At 33.8% G+C, this 26,153-nt stretch overlaps 1 protein-coding gene across 4 annotated transcripts in view; it reads right to left on the reverse strand.

Moving 5' to 3' along the window:
- Positions 1-26,153, reverse strand: part of LOC108744566 (5-hydroxytryptamine receptor-like) — a 305,073-nt gene that overhangs the window by 151,714 nt on the left and 127,206 nt on the right. For 2 of the 4 annotated variants that reach the window (XM_018480409.2, XM_018480408.2), the window contains exon 3: positions 6,493-6,540. The exons of the other annotated variants lie outside the window; for them this stretch is intronic. The gene's annotated coding sequence lies outside the window, so the exon portion shown is untranslated. The remainder of the gene's footprint in view (positions 1-6,492; positions 6,541-26,153) is intronic. 4 annotated transcript variants of the gene reach the window in all.

Here is a 26,153-nt window from a genome sequence, read left to right on the forward strand (position 1 = left end):
TCCGACAGAACACAGACCAACTTTTACCTGCTGTCTTAACAGCGCGTTTTAGAAAATACCACAAATGGCGTGGTAAACGCCATCTGTAGTATATTTAAACGGACCTTGTTGGAGCATACGTAATCCTAAAATGTAGCATCGTACTACAGATAGCGTTTACCGCGCCATTTGTGGTATTTTCTAAAACGCGCTGTTAAGACAGCAGGTAAAAGTTGGTCTGTGTTCTGGCGAAGCTGCTTGCGACGCGCTGATGAGATCCAAAAAGAACGAAATCGCGATCCGCGTCTGGCAATTTCGACAGAATACAGACCACTTCGAATTATTTTATTCGATTATGCTAACGTGCCTATCACGTTGAGGTTAGCTACGCCGGGATTCGTTTCAGTAAGTAGATATCCATATATTTAAATGGACATCGTATTACAGATGGCGTTTACCACGCCATTTGTGGTATTTTCTCTAATACAAATATACTTTTAAAAAAATTTTGGAAATGTTCGTCATTTTAAATTACGCTTTTATTATCTATCTCACGAAAGAATCACTTAGGAGAGAATAGTGAACTAATAAATGACATACGACTCTAGAGTATAATTCGGCAAACGTAGCACTGAAAACGAATAGTACTATGTGTTTCTAAAGAGTATCAATCAACACCTTTTCTTTGCTCGGTCTATAATGACGCAAGTTCATTTTTTCCTGGGATGGATAATATGCAGCTCAATTTCCAACGTTTTAGGGAATCAGAGATTACGAAATAAGCTGCATGGTATCGTGGAACACCCGGTAGGAACGAAGTATGTTATTTATAAATGTTGGTCAAAATATATTGAAAGAAAACTGACAAATATCTTTAGGGCTATATGTTGCTACTAATAAGTTATTAGCTTCCGAAGCTTTTTAAAATGACTCCTATTCAACATATTCACCAGACGATAGACTAATCAAATCTACTTCGTCAGCTCTCTGTCTCTTTGCAAGCAGTAAATAAGAGGGATGTCCACCAACGCATTCGATTTTTTACTAGCGTTGTCTCGACTAGGGAAAACTCCCTAGGCCCAAAGAATTTAGAGCCAGCTTAGGGAAAAAAGACTTTTATTTAATTTATACTTTACCAAATGGATTTTTGTTGTTTAAAGGTTATTTGCACTTTGAAAACTTATTTAAATTCTTGTGAATAACAAAAATGGAGGTCTTCCTTTTTGTCTCAAATGAGTTTTTTTTATAAACATCCTTTTTTTGGTTTATGAAACTCTGGGAATCTATAAGGAAATTTTGACAAAGAAATTCACCTGGCAACGTTGACTTTTGCTTGTTAGTACCTTGGCGCCGCAACATGTGATAAGGAACTTCGTTCCAGTAAAAAGAACCCCATCAAAAATGTATTTGAAAATTTTTACAAATACCCAAGTTGTAACTTTCGTGCACTGGTTCCATAGCCCTGAATGTTTACAAAACAAAACATCATTACATACTCTATCGCGATGTCCCACAAATTTAGTTTACGTCTTTTCTAAATTGATTAAAAGTCGTATAAAGTCCTCGCAAAGTTCCTACTAGGCTTAAAATTATGATACAACATAAATTCTGGTCGACCAAAATATAATTTATATTTTTTTGTTAGTAGGCATTTCTTATTGAAATCAACGTTTAATAATACAGAAATCAAGGATTTTAATTTGCCGTCGGAAAATTGTTTCTGCGATTTTTTGTAAACGTTCTGAACTTGGATGATGGATACAATTCTTGCTATTAAAAATAAAGCATCTGAATAATAGCACTATTGTTGCAAATGTCACTAACAGTAACAACTTCTTTTCGGTTATTCTTTTTTCTTCTTCTTTAGGTATTTTGGCTCGCATTACCTCCCTTACTAACGGAGAAACATAATTCAGACATCTGTTCTGGAAGCATTTATTTCAGTCGAACGTTTCAAGTCGTCGAAGAAATTTCTCTACAGAAAATTATTTTTCTTTCATCCCAGTCGGTTGGCTCTTGTGTCAGGACAGATAAGCCATTAATCTTAATTAATCTATGACCTAGGCCCCGTCAAACATGAGGAAAATTGGCGGTTTTAGTGAAAGTAAAAAAGCATCTTTAATCTTGTTTCGCTTTAAACACACCAACGTTTCTTGTAAGTACAGATAGTTACATTCAAGCAATTAATGACCTCCGTGCTTTTGCCATTGAATGAGACGTAGCACATGGATGTCATTTTTGTAGTAACATAAACATGTATGCCTAGTCAAATCCTTAATATTTTTAGGATATACACTGAATCAGTATATCGTGTTTTGTTTATAACTTTGGTCCAACTAACGAAAATATGTCATCATGAAATAAATGTTAAATATACTTGAAAATGTAGGGATGAGTTACAAAGATAGAAGATTGATCCTTTGTTTGTATAAAGAGCAACAGGCAGTTATAGAGCTGGGGTAGCAAGGTAGAGAAGCAAATATTAGGAAGATGATAAACGCCGTGGATTTAGTATTGAACATATTGAATTCCACTAAATGTAGTATTGTACTACAGATGGGGTTTATCGTTAAGTTGCAGTGTTGAACGAATTTTCGATTATTTCACAAGTGAAAAATAAGTTATTGTAAAGACATAAAAAACTGAAATAATTGTAGAACAAAACTAAATAAATGGAAATATTAAAAAGAAATTTTGTTTTATTTATTATTATAGTTTATAGATTAGTTAGTATTTATTAGTCATTTACACATGTGGGCTTAAATGTTAAATAATTGTCGCTCAGGCTGTACTTAAAATTAACCAAGCGCTTTACCTAAGTACTGTATACATACATAGATTAATGCTACGTAATAATGTTTAGTTTTTAGAGGACACAAGTTCAGCTCAGAAGTTCTAACTTTGTACAAGTCTAGAATAGTTTTATGTGAATAAAACCAATTGTAATTTTAGTAGACGAGGGAGAAGTCAAACTATAGTGTGAGCAACCCCGACTCTATATACTTAATACTCTTATCAACGATAGTTTCTAACTTCTTGCGAATGATCAGCATTACGGCACTCGTTCCTTAACGAAGTTTTAAACTAAAGCGTAAAACACATGATGCGTTTATCTCTGTTAAACGGTTATTAGTTTTTGTGAAGTTTATAAATATATTACTTACTACTGTTTACTATATAAGGCAGAGAGAAAACAACGTTTCACCTTATGGCATATAGGAATTTTCAAGGTTAGCTTTTGAGTCAATAATTCGTTCTTCATGTCCCAAAAGTCTACATTCAAAAAACCTCTGCAAGATAAGACGAAACGTTGGTGTTGGTTTAGGGATAAACTGTTTTTTGTCCCCATAAGTATTAGCTTTGATTCCGTATATACTCTAGCTTTACGGGTAACAATAGAGAAAACGATAGAAAAAAGGAAACAGTGCGTACATAGGATTTGTAGATTTAGAAAAAGCTTTGACAATGTTAAATGGGACAAGATGTTAAATATACTTACAAATGTAGGGACGAATTACAGAGATACAATAGTGATACTTAGTTTGTATAAAGAGTAACAGGCAGTTATAGAGCTGGAGCTGCAACGTAAACCTAAATATTAGGAAGAGAGTCAGACAGGGATGCACATACTGTCATCGCTACTTTTTAATTTATACATAGAAGACATCATCAATATCATTAAAGACAGTGCAACTGTAGGGATAGATACATAAGGGCAAAAGATTAGTATGCTTAGATTTGTAGATGATATAGCAGTATTAGCATCTAGCAAAGAGGGGTTAAAGGTAGTTTTAAATAAAATGGGAGAGGCAATGACAAGACAGTATTGTATGAAAATAAATAAAAGTAAAACAAAAATACTGGTATGCAAGGGAAGAAAAAGTAGAGAAAGTGCGAATATAAAGATAGTACCTAAACAAAAATTAGAAGTAGTGGTCGATTTTAGGTATCTAGGAAGTCAGATAAGTCAGGACGGAAGGAGTAGTAGGATAACGCAGGATCGAGTCGCCTTTAATCACTTCTATGGACGCGAACGGTTAATTTAGAAATTCGAAAATGATTGTTAAAGGTGATTCTTTGGAGCGCGGAAAAGAAGCGTTCGAAATATGGTGATACAGACGAATGATGAAAATATTATGGATAGCGAAGGTTAAAAATGGAGAGGTATTAGAAAGAATAGGAGAACAGAGGACACTATGGAAGTCAATAAAAAATAGGGGAGGTAGGTTGGTGGGATAGGCATGAAAGTCTAGTCAGAGAGGTATAGAGGTAGACCTACATTAGATTACTGTTCGCAAATAGTTAAGGATGTGGATTGTTCTAGTTTTGGGGAAATGCAAAGATTAGCTCAGGGTAGGAAACAGTGGAGGTGCGTGTAAGTAAAAATAAGAAAATCAATTGTACCACTGTGGAACTCAACTAAATAAACCGTCAAACACCCGAAATTAGACAAAACATTTAGTTACGTCAGACACATTTTAACACTAAAAGTGCCAAGTTCAGTTAGAGACATAAAGATCTCTTAAATTTAGTAACTATTTCACCGGACATAAGCATGTAAGAAAGTTTTTCTGTACAAAGACCTATTTGTATAATTGTTATTGGTACAATAGTTAATTTTGTTTAATTCTAAAATATGGTTCTTCACAAATTTTTTCGCTTTTTATGCATTGTTTAACAAAGGGCCCTTGTCTCAGGAGGCGGGGGAGGGAGTTAACCACCCCTTACTGTGGACAGGTTGGCAAGTACATACAGCAACAATAAAGAACAAAGTAATTAGTGTTTTGCAATTTGCATTAGTACTTCATTTTGATTCCTAATTGCACTGTGAAAGAACGATTGAAATTCAAGTGGTTTTAAGCGGAAACGGTAAACATATGTTGATTGTAAACCAATTTAAATTTTGTTTCGGAAAAGGAGTTGAGAAATGGTGATATTTTGTGGAGATGTTCAAGAAAAAATTACAGATGTGGAGCAAAACTTTACACTCGTTCAGAAAACTTTGAAGTTGTTGTAAGAAGTGATTTAAAACATAACCACATACAAGAAGGGAATTTAGCTCGGCAAGTAGTGAATAATTTCGTTGAAAGAAAAGCTGCAAAGGATGTTTACGCTAAACCATTTAAAGTCAGTTAAGATTGATTTCTTACATATTTATAGAACCAAATTATGATATACAATAGCTACAATAAGAACAACAGCAATTACCCTGTGACCCTTGACAATGTTCGATATTTAGAAGGTAAAACAGTGCCGAATTGGATGTCTCCGTTCTCAATGTTTCAACTTTAAATTATTTTCGTTCAACAGTGTATTATTAAACGTAAAAGTAATAACATACGGTAGTTTGAACTAATTTGAATCTAGAACGTTTCTTATTGGTACGTAAAACAACGGCCCACTTGTTAAATTTCAAAAATTTGAGATACTCTTACCTTTAACTGGAAAGAGTCAGTGCTCGTAGCGCCACGACCATTTCGCGTGCCCATAGCGCCGCGACGTTAGCAGGTAAAATTTGAGCGTGCCTGTAGCGTCGCCACAATGCAATAAATATGTAAGCCTGTGTACAATGGTTTTGCTTATGATTTTCGGTGAAGCTGTCAAAACGTATGCGATCTTCTTTTACAAATTATGACGTAGCTTTTAACTTCTACAACTTTAAACAGACCAGTTTTGTTGTCCAGATTAATAATAGAATTAAGTTAACTAAAACATAAACAATGCTAAAGCTAATGTACATAAGCTTACATATTTATTAAATTGTCGCGGCGCTATGGGCACGTTCAAATTTTACCTGTTAATATCAGAGCGCTGCGGGCACGCAAAATGGTTGCGGCGTTACGGCCACGTAAAATAATTGCGGCGCTACGGGCACAACACCACAGGGAAAGTGGTTGTGTTTTGGGTATTTTTGAGGTTCGCTTTTAATTTCAGGTAATTTTACCGACAAAACATAATCAAACGGAATAAATTTCTCCATTAATTTCCGTTTCTCAACATTCAAATCGGATTATTCTTTGTTGAGATATATCTAGATGCAATTGATTCAAGTTTTAAGGCTTCTTACCAGCATGACGCCAAGTTGATGCTAGGAAACGGAAGAAAGAAATAATACATTCCAACAGCATGAATAGGCCTTGTTAATAAAATTCTCTGAAAACGAAATTGAACCTTGAAAACACCCAAAAACAGTAATTTTCGAACATTTCAAAATTCTGATGTACACAAAATTATTTAAAAAAGACCTTGATATAAACAGGTATTAACTTGTGTGATTACACGTATACCCCCTACAATTTCTAAGAGATTATTCTCTTTAAATAGAGGACACATGGTCAAAGTGCTAATAAGGCAGTATCAGTGTAACCGAAAGGAGATCGGGTAGCAACCCTAATAAGGGTACGGATTACTCTAAATGGTGTGCCTTGCTTTAACAGTAGTAATTTAGTTAAACGAAACATATACACAGAAATAGGTGTAGAAGATATATTGAAACCGTTTGAATGCACTTACATTTACTGAAGCATTTGTAGAAGCCTTAACCACTGCGTGATGAAAATTCTGAAACAAAAGGGATTTTATAATACCTATAAACGAATAACATAGTACAATTTAGCAAAAACAGAAACTATAATTAACTTGTTACTTTTTTCTTCAAGTGGAAAATATTTATTGAGCGCAAGTAGTCACTTTTCGCTTAGTTTTAATTTTGGGTACATAGTACTAATCAAGAATCTCTCAAGAATCAATTTACTTACATTTTTTTACCTGTGAATCAGACGTCTATCTTTTACTTTAATTAATCTGTCCAGGTTTTTGTAGATATTTTTATGCGAATAAGGACATTCAGAAAAGAAAATCAGGACTAAGTTGTTTATCTATCGCTCACGGCATCAGATCATTAAGATAAGTGAATGTAGCCATTTTTATTTCAGCTTAAGAAAACACGGGATAATTTCGAAAGAGTAAGTAATCAGACCATCAGTAGGTGTCTATAAATAGACGTTTCTAACTAAATTACATTTGTTAGTTACTTGCTGAAAGGTAATAAACTCACATAATAGAGTACCTACTAAAGGGATGTTTCAACGAAATTTCAAATCCCTTGGTTCACCGGCTTAGATTACGATATTGTTAAGCGGTTACTTTGTCGTCAGTTGTTTTGTTATGTAGTTATTTTGTTACGCGGTTATTTGCTGTTGATTATTTTATTGTCAGATATTTTAATGCAGATATGTCGTCGCTGCGGAAAATTTAACCCCGGCTTGGGGTAGATGCGATTACTGGGGAAAGATAGTTAAGACGGACGAAATAAATAAGGCAGACGAAAAATTAAAAATTACCTTTAGAAACTTACATGTCCCATGATTTACCTAATTAATCCAAGAAAAGCATTGAAAAACCGGAGTCGGATTAGCGTCGCTCCGAATGCTAAGTAATAATCTTTAGTGTTGGGAAGATTAAAATTGGCAAAGTCCGCAATAAATATTAAAAGGGAATGGACGTATCTCCTTTCTTGTTACTACTTGAGACTGTAGTCATTTGCTGTGTTTTGAACACGCTCTTGTAAAGTTAGGATATGCTTCATGGGGAGTACCGACAAACTGAAAAGAAATAACCGAATAATAGTACGCGGCGCAGCGGTTAGGGGTTGCATAGGTGCTTAAAAGGCCAGGGTCCGCTTTGTCACTGCCTGGTTGGAGTTATATCTTTAAACGCTTTCCTAAATTGAGAATGTTGAGCTTTCTTTAATATCCGATGCTGGTAACATGCTCAAACTTTGCTTGTCTGCATCTCGTTCTGTTACACATTAATTGCTATTCCTTTTTTTATAAGTATCCGCTGCAATTCCCACCTGACATCTCTTTTCTATGTATACGATATTCTCTATGACGCCCGTCGTAAGTAAAAGTAGGCGTTCTGTCAACAACCTCTCTAGTCTAGTTAGTAAGTTGAAAGAAGAAAGTAAGTGCGACAGTTTTATTGCAAACTATGTCAATTTTGAACATCCCAACTGTAACAACTATACTACTGTGCTAGATGTGGAGTACCAAAGAAATTTTTTAAGTGTTTTCATTTTCAGCAACTACTAATGTTGATGGTCCGAATTACGATGGAGGGAAGGGTGGAAGGCCCTCTTGAGTGGTTAGGGTGAAAACAATGAGACGTACGAAATGAAGATAGAATAGGAGTGAAAGATTAGATTATCTGTGGAATATTATTGCCCCAGAATTTGCCTAAGTGATCCAAGGAAATCACAGAAAAACATGGACCAGGGCAGAGAAACCCGGAATTGAACCGGTTTCATCCCGAATGCTAAACAATGGTCTAAATCTCTAGGCTCTAGGTCATGCCGCTTTATGTGTAAAATAGGAGGATCAGTCGAGAAGTTTAAACGTAAACAATTATCTAAAAATCAAGAAAGTGGCAATATGTTGCCATCTACAGATTTTGTTGCTAATTATAATGATTCCTAAAGTACAAACGACATCAACTTGTTCGAAAATGACGAGTTACCTCCCGTCTATCTGCTTTTAATAAAGGATAAAATTTTCGGTAGGTCGAATAAATGCTAGTGGTCAACAATGTTTGTGAAGACAATATTGTAGCGACCACGAGCGTGACTGTGTGCGATCTGGCATACGTGTGTGTGAGCGGCTTATCGATTCGCCGACTACCCGCGGGCGCTTTTCTTCATGTGCGCCGTATCTGTAAACGTGTGTGTCGTACCTACGTTCCGGGAAAGCAATTAAACCGTTCAAAGAAAACGAGACTTCTCTGGACGGCTGGAGAATGTTCCCGAAAGGAGGCAAGGGAGTATAAAAAGGAAGAGACGATCGCCGAAGTAGAGTAGAAATAAATTGACCGTTGCAGAGGTGAATCAAGAGATAAATTGACAGTGATAGAAGTGAAATAAATAGAACAGTGAATAGTAACAGTAGTGTAAATAAATAGAATAATTACCTAAGTTTAGTAATAAGTTAGTGTTTTTAAGTTTAATAGTAATTAATGTAAATAAATAGTTTTCTTTGTAAAAGTTAATTTGTTAAACCCACGAACATTACAATATTATTGCACTATCATAAACTAGAAGAATAGATAAGGACAAAGGTAAGGGTAAAATCATCGATACTAATACTACCTATTGGTCAGAAGCTTGTTGCAATTAATCTGTTAACCCATTATTAATTAGTTGTCTTTCATGTTAATAACTATCCGTAAAATAAAAAAGATTGTTGTTAATTTTAAAACTAAAGAAATAAAAAGGTAAGTCGTTGCTAGTTTGGGACAACTTTCAGTTTTATTTTCAAAAAATCTGTGTTATGGAATTAAACGCCGGACCTAACAAATGTAAAGAAAATTGGGCACATAGGCCTATTAAATAAACAACCTTAAGTTTCTGCTGAACAATTGGTGCGATATTGCAATAATTCTGTAGAAATTAAGGTTATTGTACTTTACTGAGTCATGAAATTATCTATGTTATATTTTAAGGATTTAATGCAGCATGTTTGGTTTTGTGGTATTGTGTACAATATGTATGGGTCACGTATGTATGCCTTCATAAATTTTTAACGTTTAGGAAGAAATTAGAGATCAAACTTGATTATTTATTTTCGCAAACCGTTTCGGGAGAATTGCAAATATGTATCGTCGTTTGTAAAATAAAATCTTACACTGTTTATCGTTCCCCTGTAAATTGCTTGCTTTGATTGCGGGCTCTCTTTTCCGGTTTGCAAAGGGAAAACACTCGAAATCTCAATTTCAGTAAGCAATTCAATTGGCAAGCACGCTCGGCGAAAAACGTAAACCGACGCTACGTAAGCGTAATAAAGAAAACAGCGCATAATTTTCGAAAATACATTTATATACGGCAAACGAAATTCCGGCCTCGTTACGAACGAAAAAGGGTGTAACGACTGCACTCAAACAATTTAACGAATGAATCTGCACTTCTTACACAATTTTCAACCATTTTAGGGCTGAAAATGTAGATTCACAATTATGGGAAAATGAGTGAAAAAAGATTTAACATGCACTGTTCTGCGTCCTATCTCAAACGATAATTGTTCTATCTACATGTGTTAGATAACTATAATTTTGTTTCTTTTTTTAAATTAAGGATATCCAATAAAAATTACTTGTAACAAGTGAAATAATAGAAATATCTTTAAAAAAAATTTGAAAATTTTTTGATTGTTGCTCTATGTAGATATAAATAAAATGTCCACTTTGTTCCTGATAATATAATAAGTATACAAGATGTTAATCCCTAGACAAAAATTTTCTATATCTCTCCAGTCTCTCAGAGTCTTTCAGCGTCTCTCACAGTTTCTCAGTTATTGCCTAGGTGTTTTTATGGATCTCTTACTGTCTCTGTATGAGAGACTCGAACGATAAAATTGTTAATTCAGAGATTCGAGTCTCTCACAGAGAGACTGAATGAATAAAAGTGAAAAATTGAGAGACTCGAGTCTCTCGTAGAAAGACTGGGATCTCTGGAATATGTTGAACTTAGAAAATTTTAACCATGTCTATCGAGACACCACTTATTGAGAGATTCTCTCGTTCAGAGATTGGATACGAAATGAGGATCTCTCTATGAGCGACTCGAGTCTCTTGTTCAGAGACGCTAAACAGTTTTTTTGACAGTCTCTCTCAGCCACACCAGAGAGACTCGATGAGAGACGGAGACTCGAGTCTCCCTTTCAGAGACTCTGAGAGACTGCACATTTTTATCTCGGGAATTTATTAAACTAGACAGCAGGCAATTACCAAAATTTGAATGGTTTTTGGTTTGTTATCTTTTAATATGATATGATGTAGTTTGTAGTGAAATGTACGAAAGAATGAAGGAATTTAATAATACTAGAATTCTAAACAAAAACGATAAATTAACTCATGCCGTAACTGTTTTAGACATTTAAGATTACGACGTATGTATATACGGTTTATCTCGCAGACTAGCAATTAGATTCCACATTGGTGAGTAAAAACGACGAAAGCGACAATACAAAGAAGGGCGAAAATGAAGCAAGGTCTGCTGAAAATGAACACCCCCGTTCGTTACTGCATGTAATAAAGTCAGGCATTATTAAACCAACAAACAGCTTTATAAAATATAATTAATACTCTCTTATTAGGTACCTACATATATGCTATATGCAGATCGCCCTTTTGATACTAAATGCTGTTGAAAGAACACCAGGGGCGGCTTCAGAGAAAATTATTGTACCTATGTACGAATGAAGACAACGTATACTTCGTTTAGTTTCTGCAGCGATGTGACCTTCAGTTTGACCGGCGCAAAGTAGAAAAGAACAGCACTAGGCTAGAAAAGAAAGGAAACAACTCTCGGCCAAACTCTTAACCGATGAGGAGCGTATAATCCGAACAGTACTGAACGGAAAAATTGACCATTTTATCCACTACAATTGCATTGCTCAAATGTGCTGTTATTGGTACCATTTACTACTGAAAATATCAACGAGATGTTTATTTATATTTGAAGACATATTAAATGCTTTAACACTTGTTTTTGACTCGCACTACTATTCATGATTGAGCAAAACTTTTAGCCGGTACTGTATGAAAAAGTATGTTTAATGAACAAGAGTCGAGAGTATAATGAGCTGTTTTCTTCCTACCTATAATTTTGACAGCGCGCATTCATGACATTGGAAGGGGCACATCTCTAGAGAAAGTAAATGAAGTGTAACATCTATGTAGCACCTTGGTCGATAGCTATTTTCAGTTTCGCTTAGCTGTTTCTAAAAGCAAGACTGTTTTCAAAAGCAGGTGAATTGTACTGCTTTTAGTAATTATATTATTATTCCACAAATGAACCATGTTATTACCAACCTAACAGTTTTAATCAATCGGTAAATAAGTTTAATTGCTTTTTAATACAATAAAAATATCGACTGACATTAAACACAATAGATTATTCCGCCAACGTGCGTTTAGCCACAACTCATCCATGATCGTATAATGATATTTAAACACGGCCAACACGTCAATGTTCGCAATTTTTAATTAAAAATTCCAAATTAACGGCAAGGCATTCAGGATATCGAAAGTGAACGAAAGTAGGTACGTTAGTTAGTCCCATCCTTTAATTACACGTTTTAATGATCAGTTCGTTATAGGATGTTTTTATACGTATCTAACGAAAGTCATCATATTAGGTCTGTAGTCCTTAGCAGGAAAACTAAACAAAAACTTTATCAAGTTACCCATAATCAAAATAAATAAAATTGTATCAGCCTTTGGATTTGATTAATTAATTATTACTAGAAGAGGAAAAAATTGAATTTAATATTGTAGGTAATATTCCACCTCTAAGGGTGTATTTTCAAAATTTTGAGTTAAGTTTGTACACACAGGTAAAGCTTTGAACTAGATTTTTATTTTGAATACAGAAATTTAATTGTCTTGAAGCAGTTAATAGCATTTTATGCAGCAATTTGTCCTAAATGCCCCATACACAATTACGATAGCATACGCAACCCTTGAAAATAGCAGTGTTTTCGAAAACATTTTGTGGGGAAAACTGCTGCTGTTGAATATTTAACGATTTTCAAAATTGAATAGGTACTCGTAGGAAATTTCAATAAAAGCGTAAACGCATTAGGTACTTAACGTTTAAGGGCCTGAAAATCGACACTGGGAAACAATTTTCTGAAAAGAAATGGAAACAAAGCGAGCTCTCACTCTCTCTTTTTCTCTCTATGCAAGTAGTAAGCAAGAAGGAGAAAGATATCTACTAACATGCTAACATTCGATTAATGGCCAGTGTTGTCAGACTTTTGGAATTCAGATTTAGGTGAGAGGAAAGGGTATTGTTATTTTCATAATTTTCTTATGACCACATGAATTCTTAATGTTTAAAAGTTGCTTGCACATTTACAATTTCCTTAGAAGCAAGAAAAAGAAGTTCTTCCTTTTTTGGACCAAATTAATTTTTTTTTTTGAAACATCCTTTCTTCGCCATAAGAATCTCCGGGGAAATATAAGGAAATTTCGGTAAAAAGGCAAGAGAACAAAAAGAAATTCATCTGGAAACGCTACTATTTGATAGTTACCTCTTTATCGCATGTCACGGTGATGAGGAACATATTCCAGAAATCATATCATAATCATAGTAAGTCCACACAAATTTACGTTAAAAAGATATAAAAAAAAACCTCTAAAAAGAAATCTCGATGTTTAGAAAAAGAATGGAATTTAGTTTATAATAGGCAAATTACAGTTAAACACACAAAAACAAATCGGCCTGCGGGTCTGACTATGTATACTGTATGTCTTTGAGGTTGCTGAATCTAAATCCGAGGTCAATTTAACTCAAGCACGCAGGGTTTGAACATTACTTAAGTACTTTAAAATCCATTCAAACCGTTAAAATAAATTTCGGCTTGAAGGTCTGACTATGTTACCTACTGTATATTTTTAAGGTCGCTGAATCCAAATATGGATTATGAAAAAAAGCATGCTGATGAAGTTCCAATGGAACGCAATGGGATTTCGATTTCTGAACTCAATGGAAATTTCATTGCGTTCAGCAATGGTAATGCCATTGCGTTCAGCGATGGAAATCCCATTGAGTTCGGGAATGGGAATCCCATTGAGTTCGGGAATGGGAATCCCATTTGCAATTCTCCATTTATTATCATTAATTATTATCAGTGGTAATGTAATGGCATTTTTTTAATGGAAATGGAATGGACATTTTTCCTACGGGATTCAAAGACCCCAAAAACATGCAGTATGTATAGGTACATAGTCAGACCCTCAGGCCGAATTCCTTTTTGAGTGACTCGAGTTTATTTAAGGCAGTAGTACTATATAAAACACAAATAAACAACTACATTAAATCAAGTAACTCCATAAATAATTAAAACCTCTTGCAAAGTAAAGGTCATCCCTAAAAGGCACCGGACGTTCGCCTTGTAAAATGATAATGAAACCCTCATATTAACGTATAAATCAAATGTAGATGCTAGTTGTAAATTATTTTAATTGTCGGTTTGGCCCAGTGCCGTAAGTAACGTCTTCTATTTAAACCGCGACGGTATAACTTACAGCAGTGACGCTTGGCTTCTCTCTACGCCGGCTACTTCAACCCTTGTCACGGTCAAGCTTTATTAAATTTAGCACCAAGTTCTTACAAAACCAGCACTTCCTCAAAGCCAAAATCGAATTTCTATTTCAGCCACGTGGATTACCCAATTTCAGCAAATAAAAATCAAGATTGTGTAGGACGCGCATACGTAGTAACGTAGTTCGTTCTTAATTTCGACTTAATGATTCAAAAATTAAGAAAGTACAGGTATTCAGAATAGTTTTAATTGAGAACATGCACTGTCAAGTATTACTTTACAATTGGTTAGAAAGATATATTTTAGAAACGAACTCCTAAAGTACCAACAGGCCAAAGTACCTACCAGCAATAATAGGATCGTTTCAAGCTTTGTGACAATAAAAATGTGACGTTGTATCTGAGTTTATCGTCATTATTATCGATTTAAATATAAAATCTGCGGAACTATTAAGAATTGATGTCACAACATAGTTGTAATAACCGATGTTGTCATAATATTCTTTCATGCTACATTCTGTATATTGTTCAAGGTGGGTGAAAGACTACTGACTTATGCCTTCTATAGCTACTTAGAAATGGACAACAAAGATTTTCTGTTCGAGTAATTAGGGCATCTTAAGGAGTTCTTTTCTTAAAGAAAAATCTCTGAATTCGGAGGAATCCTTAATGAGCACCTACTGAACATGCGCAATAGTAAAATGTTCAGGAACAATAATCTTTCAACATGACGTTTTAAAAACGCGAACAAAAACACACCACTATCCAACAGAAATCGCGAGAATCAAATCAAATCAAACTGACAATAAAAATGCGTTCGAGTGGATTGCAAAAATTTCTGTGAAAAACTTTTAAAGCCAACGGTTTCGTTTAGAAGGCATTACTGATGAACAAAAATACCAAGGAGAAATAAAGGAAAACCATCTTTTCATACTTTAATGTAAAAACTTTTCAAAACATTCTGATAATAATTTTTTATTATTATTTTTTGGAAATATTCAACATTCAAAAGTACGATTTGCGAAGTAAATAGTATTTTTCAAGAAACAGTTGACAAAGAGTTAACAAAATGAAGCTGTTACCTAGCTTCATTAACTTTAAGTACCGAGAAATTCAGTTAAAAACTGTAAGATTCTGAGAGATAAAAGAAAGAGGTCATTTTATGTTGGTGGTCAAGTTAATTACCTGCCACAAGATTAAGAAGTTCTCTTTCATTTTTAAATTAAGCGTTATGTATTTTGCTAGTTAGAAACAATTTCTAGACATTCAAAATTTTAAATTAGTATAAATTATGTTAATGATGCAGTAGGTTGCAATAACCGTGCCGGACAGAAACAAAATGATATAAACGTGTAAGATCGACGCTACGATGATGATCAAATGGTGCTGCAAATAAAATTTTGAATATAAAACTAACCCTAACTAACAGTAAAATTATAGTTATTATCACTCTACAGAGACAATCAAAAATAGCATTCCTTAATACTATTGCTTAAATTTACATAAACGCATGTATATGTCACAATGAAAATCCGGCAACAAAAACGATCACGATTAGTATAAAATAATATTTATTGAATGAACGTATTATACGCAACTAAATATTTGTTTAAAATCAAATGTTGATTATTAAACATAACGTAACCTAACCTCCGTGTACTACACACATGTACTGATGTTAAGCCATTTTACGTAAAACGTGACAAACAAAACGAAATTGTACGTTTTACTCTATTTGTATGGTTCTTGAACTTTCATAAAATCTTTTCATTGAAACAGATTTTTTCTGCAGCATCTGAGGGCAACCGTCAAATAAAGAATTTTATTTTGCTTGAAAGACGACTGTTTTTAATTTTAATCTGTCTCAACCAAAATCAGAAAAAATAAATCAGGATAAATACGAAAATATATTTGTTCTAAATCTTATATACTCTAGAGTTATTACATTTTGCATGAACAAATTAAAAAAGTTTCAAAAAAAAGAAAAATAACAGACTGAAGTGACTAAAGATTATTTAATTTTTAAATGTACTCAAGATATCTTTACGTTTTAAGTCCGTCACAGCCTTTCTCGTAATACTTTTTCGATACTTTTTAATTATCATTATACATAGTTTTTTTTATTTAACATACTGTGGACCATGTGGAACATCACGGTCCCACCAAGTCACTTGTATTTTTGTACGATAGTCGTAAGGGACATCCCTTAAAGGAGCCATCTTCAAGTTTCTCTTGAACCCAAAAAAAAAAAAGAATTGCCTACCAAACCATTTCCTTGCGTATTTTCGTAATAGAATGTTACTTTTTATGTTCTTTGACAATTGGCCGATGCTCTGTTTTTCAATTTTCACTTTTACAACAATTTTCTAGTTATATTCTAACTATAAATAATGGATTCAATTACAAATACTGTACATAATACCGTAAAGTGCATGGAAAACACAAAAATATATATAAAAAATACAACGTGTAATTATACAACACGCTACTGAAGTGAAACTTCTTCAAACACATAAACATACCGGGATAAGGGTTAAGGAATTGGTTTAATGGTATTATTTGTACACTATGCTTCGCACGGGTGCAATGCTGATAGTAAATATACTATAGAATGTCTTTATATACAACAATCACAGCCTTTTTGTTATTAGACAATATAAACCGGCCGGTACCGCCGCAACCGCGATGTCCCTGCATTTTAAGTCTGTAATATCTTCGAAAATATTTAAATTACATGATGTAAGGGCCATATTGATCTATATTAAATGCTCAATGTATTTAAAAGTACTGAATTGGATAAAGATTAATGCTGTATCGCTTCGTAAATAAGCCACTTCTTTTCGTAAAAAGTAAAGGATAAAAAATGGTTATTGTGGGTTATCCCTAAGAGATAGACATATACCATCGCGGACTATTTTGTATACCTTTTTAACGTGTACAATACTGTAGTATATTATTTTGATCTATCTCGTGAGGTTCAGCCAGCGTTTGCAATATAAGCGCAAAAAAACGTGTTTATTTACTACATCACATTACAAACCTCTAAAATTATCAGTGTTTCTGCATGTATTATACATGTAAACCTTCCCCTTGAATTACTCTATCTATTAAAAAAACCGCATTAAAATCCGTTGGGTAGTTTTAAAGATGTAAGCATACATAGGGACAGACAGCGGGGGAAATGCGTTGCACGATTTCGTTACATAGCAACTCGCATGAAACAAACACCCTACCGTGCATAAAGAAGTTTCACTTCAAAAGAATCCTTTTGTGACTGTATCTCGGTAAAGTTTATTTTGCAAAAAATTGATTAAACTTTCCGACTTTAAATTCTGAATGATGTAAAAAGTAAGCACAGAACAATGCTCTGAGTGTGTTTAACCGTTTAGCAATAATTCTGGGGCTTGTGAATTTGCTGTTAATACAATATAATGTACTTATTAAGGGCCGTCTCTATATCTGAGACCTGTTTGAAACCAACTGCTGCGTGTATTAATGTTAGTCGGAAATTCAATTGACAGCTGACTCGCAGTTGTGCAACCCGGGAAATTTGATTAGGAAAGTTCATTCCGTTTCAATCCCTTTGCTTACCATCTTGAATACAGCTCATTTAAAGTACGAAAAAAACAACTACAAGTAATTGGAACTTGGTCAGAAAGGTTTAAAAAAGTAAAGTATGTAAGTGAGATTTTGTCTTCCTAATTAACGAAAAGTTAATGTATCATCCCATTGTAATATAAGAAACTATTTTTGTTGAAATATTGTAGAACACAGACTGGATGAAGAAAAGAAACTAATGCTCCACGTCATATAGAACAGAGAGCAGGTAATACAGAATATAAAGAATCTCTTTGGATTCAAAAAGCTTTCATAGCACAATAAAAACGGTTTTAGGTCCTCCTAAAAATAAAAGCAAAGAAAGATATGACGAGCAACCTGCAGCTTTTTCTTATTCATTTTTCGTTTTTGTGACAATATTATATTTTAGTATAACATTTCCGTTCTACTTATCTTACTAGTTATCTCTACTTCGTTAACGCTAAACTTCATTTAAGGATAAATTATGTATCTACTTCCATCTAATCGTAATTCACTCAAAATGAATCCAAAGGCATATTTGTCCTGTACACTAATAAAAAATCAAATCTTATCTAACCAATAACCTAAACATTATGGCAATATCATTATCGTTAACGTTACGTTAAGTGATGTTTATTTAATGACGATGATTAATTTTCATATTATTAAAAAAATGCTCTATCTACATAGTTTGACATAAGCCAAACTGTAATTAACAAACATGTAAAAAACAAAGAGAACAATAGAAAAGGTTCAGTAGATTTATTTGAAAGCTTCCACGAATTCAGGATGATGTATTAGGTGTGCTAAAATGTATTGAAAGTTGATGCGTAAAACTTTGTCTAATGTTGGAAAGGTCATGTTTCTGTAGCAGGACGTGTGTCCTTTGAGTATTTGGATCTGGATGACCGTGATAATTTTCGTAATAAAAATGCTTTTTTACATGTCAAATACGTTAGTCGAAATTCCATTGTGCGTGCAATTTTCGACACAGAGAGAATATTGAAATATTGAAATGAAAATCTGGAGAATCCGACTGAAAGAGGCGTCTAACTGCAAAACGGCCCTATTGAGTTGATGACAAGGTTGATGGTTTTCACTCAATGCTGAAATAACCAACATTTTCCAAAGGTGGTGAGCTACGCCGTGGGTTCAGTTCAGCAAGTAGATACCTATCTATTATTTAAATAGACCTTGTTGAGCATAATGAATTGCACTAAATATAGCATTGTACTAAAGATGGCGTTTACCGCGCCATTTGTAGCATTTCATAAAACGCTGTGTTAAGGAAGCAAGTAGTCTGCGTTCTGTCGAGATTGTCTGCGACGCGCTGATGAGATCCAACAAGATCGAAATCGCGATCCGCGTCTGGAAGTTTCGACAGAACACTGACCACTTCGAATTTCTTTGTTCAAAATTTTCCAAATTTTGGAGCCCCTAACGACCAGGTACGTGAATTCCTTTAGTCAAAATTGACTTTATATTACCTAATATAAATTTACCTCGAAAATTTGGTTAAAAATTATTACTGAAACCGCGGTATCCAGATGGTTACAGGTAACACTTCCATGATACAAGTAATGGTATAGAAAAAATTTTCCAATTTTACACAAAATTGTAAGTATCAATTTTCAATATATTCTAGTATACCTAGCGAATATGATACCATTGGTTATCGATTGCGTTTAAATGTAACATTCTCTTTTATCAATAATCCAAAAAGCAAATCCAACATTTACATCACTCTTATAGAGTGAAATTTCTTGAAAAACGTGTCTTGTTGTTGAAATTAGGTTTTGCGTGAACCTTCTTTTCGATTAGGCACGACAAAGACAGCACAGTTTCATTCATTTACGAAACGTCAATGCTGGCCAAGATGACTGTTCAATGTTGATTGTAAAGTTTGAGTTTTTTTCTGAAACATAATGACGTATTTTACTGAATAGCTCGTGTGTCATCGTATTGCTCCACTGCCGGTTGCTAGGTGACGCTCTTTCTATTACGAGCAACGGGAATAAAAGAAAAAGCACATTCTTCTTCGTCGTAACCCGTGACAAGTAAGCGCCGAGGTCCTTTTATTTTTTTCTCCTTTTAGTCCTACATGAATTTATTAGTCTTGGCTCCTTTAATTAAATCAACAGCGCCCGCTGGCTGCAGAGAAAGACGAAGTCTGTAGCCAAAGATTAATTGAAAAATTCTCGTACTTTGAAAGTGGATTGAAAACGAGTGTAATTTCGGGATTTACTTATACAAAAAAAAAGTCATGCGGTCTTATTGATTCGCGCCCTTTCCGTTATTCGTACTTCGTCTACTTCTACTCGTGCTTTGCTTTCGTTTCTAATAAGCTGCTATGATGAAAGACCTGATGAAATCTTCGTTTGGCTGAGGATTGATTGATAAGAAGAAGAGTAAGGCGTGGAAGTAGATAAGCTTAGGAACTTTCTTGTTACGGGACAAACATTAATCAGTCCTTTTCAGGATTGGCTCCAAGGTACACATTTTTCCAAGTCAGTCTTACTTTATAAAAGAATACCGAAAAGAGGATCCTGGATGGAATCATAAAAACGTACGTAAAATTTAATTGATAGTATTTTTAAAAAAAAAACTATTAAAGACATTTATTTAATGAAAGTATGAAATTATTAAGCTTTAGGAAAAAATGCTTTTAAAAACTTCCTATTTAAACAAGTTAAAAATAAATAAAGGGGGCAGAGAGGGGTGAAGATGAAAAAGAGAGTAATAAAAAAGAATTGAACAGGAATCCAAACCGACTTAATTACATAATGGCTATTGACTAATAAATGTCGAGTTACGTGGTTACGTCTAACGATTCAAGGGGATTACACCTTAACATGGTATTACCTTTTAGAAAACTTTAACTGATATTTATTGAGATAGTTAAAAGCTCAAAAAACACGAAACCGACGAAACACAAATCTAGTTTGTTCTTTTTCTTTGTTTTGTATTCATATTGCATTTTTGGCCATATTTAAGTACACTTGTTTTTGGGTATGCATCTTCTATAACAGTTGTTGTCGTAGGGAAGGATTTGTAGCCTTTAACTAATTAGGTAAACGGATATCTAACATATAAAACCGATTAAAAAGCATTCAACTTTGTATGATTCCTATCTTTCTTTATTTCTCTCACAAAATGTATTTCTGATATGCTTCAAAATTTTAATTAAAAAAACTAATAAAGCAATTAAGAATTTAAGAACAAAGGCTTTCACGGCCGGAATCCATTGTAGAATGAAGATTCGGGCTATAGGGCCGTGGTCTAAGTGAACTATTCTGTCCAGACGTTACGTCGGCGTGGTGAGATTTGAAATCATGCCAAAATTTATGACTGCTTCTATTCCGAGAGAAATTATTGTGATAGGAAGGATTTAAGTAAATGGATGCCTTTAGATAAATACTTCTTAATTCATTTCAATGTTTGTTAAAAATGTTCCATAATTTACAACAGTGTTAAATGATATGTTTTAATTAGCGGAAGAATATCTGTCTGATCCTCNATTGGCTCCAAGGTACACATTTTTCCAAGTCAGTCTTACTTTATAAAAGAATACCGAAAAGAGGATCCTGGATGGAATCATAAAAACGTACGTAAAATTTAATTGATAGTATTTTTAAAAAAAAAACTATTAAAGACATTTATTTAATGAAAGTATGAAATTATTAAGCTTTAGGAAAAAATGCTTTTAAAAACTTCCTATTTAAACAAGTTAAAAATAAATAAAGGGGGCAGAGAGGGGTGAAGATGAAAAAGAGAGTAATAAAAAAGAATTGAACAGGAATCCAAACCGACTTAATTACATAATGGCTATTGACTAATAAATGTCGAGTTACGTGGTTACGTCTAACGATTCAAGCGGATTACACCTAAACATGGTATTACCTTTTAGAAAACTTTAACTGATATTTATTGAGATAGTTAAAAGCTCAAAAAACACGAAACCGACGAAACACAAATCTAGTTTGTTCTTTTTCTTTGTTTTGTATTCATATTGCATTTTTGGCCATATTTAAGTACACTTGTTTTTGGGTATGCATCTTCTATAACAGTTGTTGTCGTAGGGAAGGATTTGTAGCCTTTAACTAATTAGGTAAACGGATATCTAACATATAAAACCGATTAAAAAGCATTCAACTTTGTATGATTCCTATCTTTCTTTATTTCTCTCACAAAATGTATTTCTGATATGCTTCAAAATTTTAATTAAAAAAACTAATAAAGCAATTAAGAATTTAAGAACAAAGGCTTTCACGGCCGGAATCCATTGTAGAATGAAGATTCGGGCTATAGGGCCGTGGTCTAAGTGAACTATTCTGTCCAGACGTTACGTCGGCGTGGTGAGATTTGAAATCATGCCAAAATTTATGACTGCTTCTATTCCGAGAGAAATTATTGTGATAGGAAGGATTTAAGTAAATGGATGCCTTTAGATAAATACTTCTTAATTCATTTCAATGTTTGTTAAAAATGTTCCATAATTTACAACAGTGTTAAATGATATGTTTTAATTAGCGGAAGAATATCTGTCTGATCCTCGTATAAAAGTGTGAGAAAATGAGAATTTCACAAAGAGTAGATATTCATGTGAAAAGTTTTCGACAAATTGCAATTGTAGGTACTTAAACCACTAAAGACTAATGAATTTTCTTTGACAAGGACGAAATTATCGGAAATGGAGAAACTACATAGGTACGGGTCATAAGCACGTATACGTGCTTATGACCCGTACCTATGTAGTTTCTCCATTTCCNTAGACGACTAGACAATTCTCAATGTAATCTAGTTAGAAGACTAGATAATTCTCAATGTAATCTAGTTAGAAGACTAGATAATTCTCAATGTAAACTAGTTAGATGACTAGACAATTCTCAATGTAATCTAGTTAGACGACTAGATGATTCAGAAGTAATGTCTGGTTAGACGACTAGATAATCCAGAAAATATGTCTAGTTAGACGACTAGATAAGCCAGAAAATATGTCTAGTTAGACGACTAGGCAATATATGTACATTTGATTAGACAACTAGACGAAATAACACGCCGATTCTGACAAAGACGAGATTTGATGAAGATAATGCGTACATATGAACATATGGACGTATGAATGCGAAAGGTTGGCAAATGAAGTAATTAATTTTTGTTTTCAGACTAGCCGATATTCTGAGGACAGAATGATGACAGGATGGCCGAATGTAAGGGACGCGGAAGAGCAGCGGTTCCCGATACCTGATCGGAGCGATGTTTAGTCTAGAGGGTCGGGAGGGGTGCCGACAAATTCGGCTGAGACAAGGACTTCATTAAATATAGGATACAGAGTTGGTTAAAAAAGATATTAGGTGTTTAGCTTTGCCAATGGGCGGTTGCTTTTTGTTATTTCATATGGATAAGCGTTCCTTTAAAATATACTTAATTGTTTTACTGAGCGTTTAGTTTTTTTAAAACCGCATATTAATTTCTCCTAACACGAAAATTATAATTTTTGCGTTGTCATAACAATTTAGTTTTCTCAGTGTATACGCCGTAGATAGCAAATACTTTTGTAATGTATTTATTAAACATTTAAAATACCAGATCCATATTGTGTTCATAATTTTAATTTCGGTAGTAACTCATTTTTCATGTGCATACATACAACTAAATGTTCACGCTGAGAACGTGTACAATGTTTCAGGCAAAGAAAGCTAAATGCCCTGACATGTATACAACGTCATGTCATAAAAGCTCAGAACTTATACTTTCAGTCAGGTCTCCTTTAGTCAGTAGATACATGGATACAATACGATACTTATTCTCGAAACATTTCGGCTTCAGAATTTGTTACGATGTCGTAAAGCAAAGTGTATTTGCTATTATTCACGAAAATGCGTCGGAACTTACGATTTAGAGAACGCGGAAACAGCTAAAACTGTGTAAATGTTTGTAGATTTTGAGCAATAAAACAAGAGAACAAAAAGAAAGAAACTAATCTAGGTATACACATATATAAATAAACTGAATTAAAAGTCACTAAAATTATTTTATACTGATACTCGAACTAAATTCGTAATGCATTTTTATAAGACAGCGATGACAGAAACAGCAAACTAGACAGTTGTTTACCAGTAGGCGTCTTCCTGCAATGTTATTCTGAATTGATAGGTAGTGAAATTCTTAAGAATAGTCCGTAGAAGAAACCATCTAGAATATTTGCACAAAAATTTTGTGAAATTTACAAAAGTGCTAGTATAAATTAAATTTTTGTAACATTTACAAAAAGGTATTGTAAATTTTACAATTTCTCTTTTATCTAGATGTATAAAATTATATCGGCTTATCAATTTTTGGTGTATGTTTGGAGCACGGCGTTGTACGGGNAATTAGAAGAAGTGGCTGATTTTAGATACCTAGGAAGTCAGATAAGTCAGGATGGAAGGAGTAGTAGGGATATAAAGCAGAGGATAGCGCAGGGTCGTGTCGCCTTTAATAAAAAGAAGTCACTTCTATGCTCGCGAACGGTTAATTTAGAAATTCGAAAAAGGTTGTTAAAGGTGTATGTTTGGAGAACGGCGTTGTACGGGTGCGAAACATGGACGGTGGGCGCAGCGGAAAAGAAAAGATTAGAAGCGTTTGAAATGTGGTGTTACAGGCGAATGATGAGGATACTGTGGATAGGGAAGATTAGAAATGAGAAGTATTAGAAAAAATAGAAGAACAGAAGACTCTATGGAAGTCAATAATAAAAAAGCGAGATAGGTTAATAAGACACCTTCTCAGACATGAAGTTCTAGTCACAGATATATTAGAGGCAGAAACGGGAGTTAGGAGGGGTAGAGATAGACCTAGATTAGATAATCTATTCGCAAATAGTTAAGGATGTGGTTGTTCTAATTTTAGGGAAATGCGAAGATTAGCTCAGCATAGAAAAGAGTGGAAGTACGTGTCCAACCAGTCTTAGGACTGACGACATAATGAAGATGATGACGATGGCACTAAAACCGCATCTCAAACGTTTCTAACTTTTTCTTATCCGCGCCGCGCCTACCGTCCACGTTTCTCACCCGTACAGATATAATTACATTATAATTTAGTAAATCACAAAGCAGCTCTATCTGAACACATTAGGTTCTCCATATCCTTTCATTAAAATTCAAACGTATAAATTTTGTATTCTACGAACTGACTCGCGTTTATACAATACTGTTCAAGCTCTCAAACCTATTGTATTATTTTCCGTTAGAGAAACAGAGGACTGGCGATGATTTATTATTGATAAGGAAAAATATAGGGTCTACGTGGTCGTATATTACTATTTTCGTGGGGCATATCGATTAAGCTACAGCATGGCGTGAAAACCAAACATAATACAGGAAAATTACTAGCGCAAACTTTACTGTACCGTTTAAGTTCCCCTCGCCGATGTATTTAGTTCACCAATCACGTCATCGTTTAGAAAATCACGTATTACACCCAAAAACAACGCCGTTAGTCAAGTGAGATATAAATTTCCAGAAGAATTATGAGCTTTAATAACTGTTTCTCCTAAAGGTATGAACGTGCCAATTAAATTGAATAGTTGGTTTGCTCATAAAAACGGCAACCTTCATTTTATATTATAACTAATCACTCAACTTGTAATTAACGCATAGGAAATTAAAAATTAACTTGTTAAATTCAATTATGTTGTTGTTTGTACCTCAATGGCGGAACGCGGGAATATGGATTTTATTAATGGTAGGGTTCTTTTAATTGCCAGGAAAAAAAAAGAAAAATAAATACTATATACAAAAGCATAATTTATTATTAATCCACAACTATATCATGTACGGTTTTATTGTGGAATGTAGGAAAAAGTTTGACTGAATATTTAATAGTTCTCGGAAAATATGTTTCAATCAACAGCCACAATTGTTACGAGGAATATAAATGACCATCAGAGTTCTTTTAATGTACATTACCTTACTAATGATGTTTGGGAGGTACCTGTGTCAAAATGCTACGAGACAAATAAAAATTTTGAAGAACGTTCCTCATTCAATTCTAGAACTCCTGTAAATCGATTCAGTAAACCGTTAAAAAGTTATTGAAATTTTAAAAAATTGTAATTTTAAACGTCATTTTATGGAGATTCGTTAAAGGAACAGATTAAATTTGTTTTCATTAACAGAAAAAAAGCTACCAGAAATTTCAAACTTTTATAATAAGTAACTTCAACTATGGAGAATCACTTTAGCGTAAGTTTATTCAAATTTATTATACTAAATGGTTATCTAGGAAAAAATGATAAATTAGCTGAAAATCTCGCTTTTACTTGATAATATAATGATAATATTGATAATTGTCTCAAATAAATGCAATTTTATAGTTTTAATTATTTTTTAAACATATTAAAAAGTTTTACGCTCATTATTAATAAAGATTGAGACTAAATATTTTTTTGTTTCGAAGTTGAAATCAAGGCATATTCACTGCCAAAAGTCAGTTAAAAATTTTCCATATTATT

Source organism: Agrilus planipennis, unplaced genomic scaffold (assembly GCF_000699045.2).
Source record: "Agrilus planipennis isolate EAB-ADULT unplaced genomic scaffold, Apla_2.0 scaffold28, whole genome shotgun sequence".
Taxonomy (NCBI): Eukaryota; Metazoa; Arthropoda; class Insecta; order Coleoptera; family Buprestidae; genus Agrilus; species Agrilus planipennis.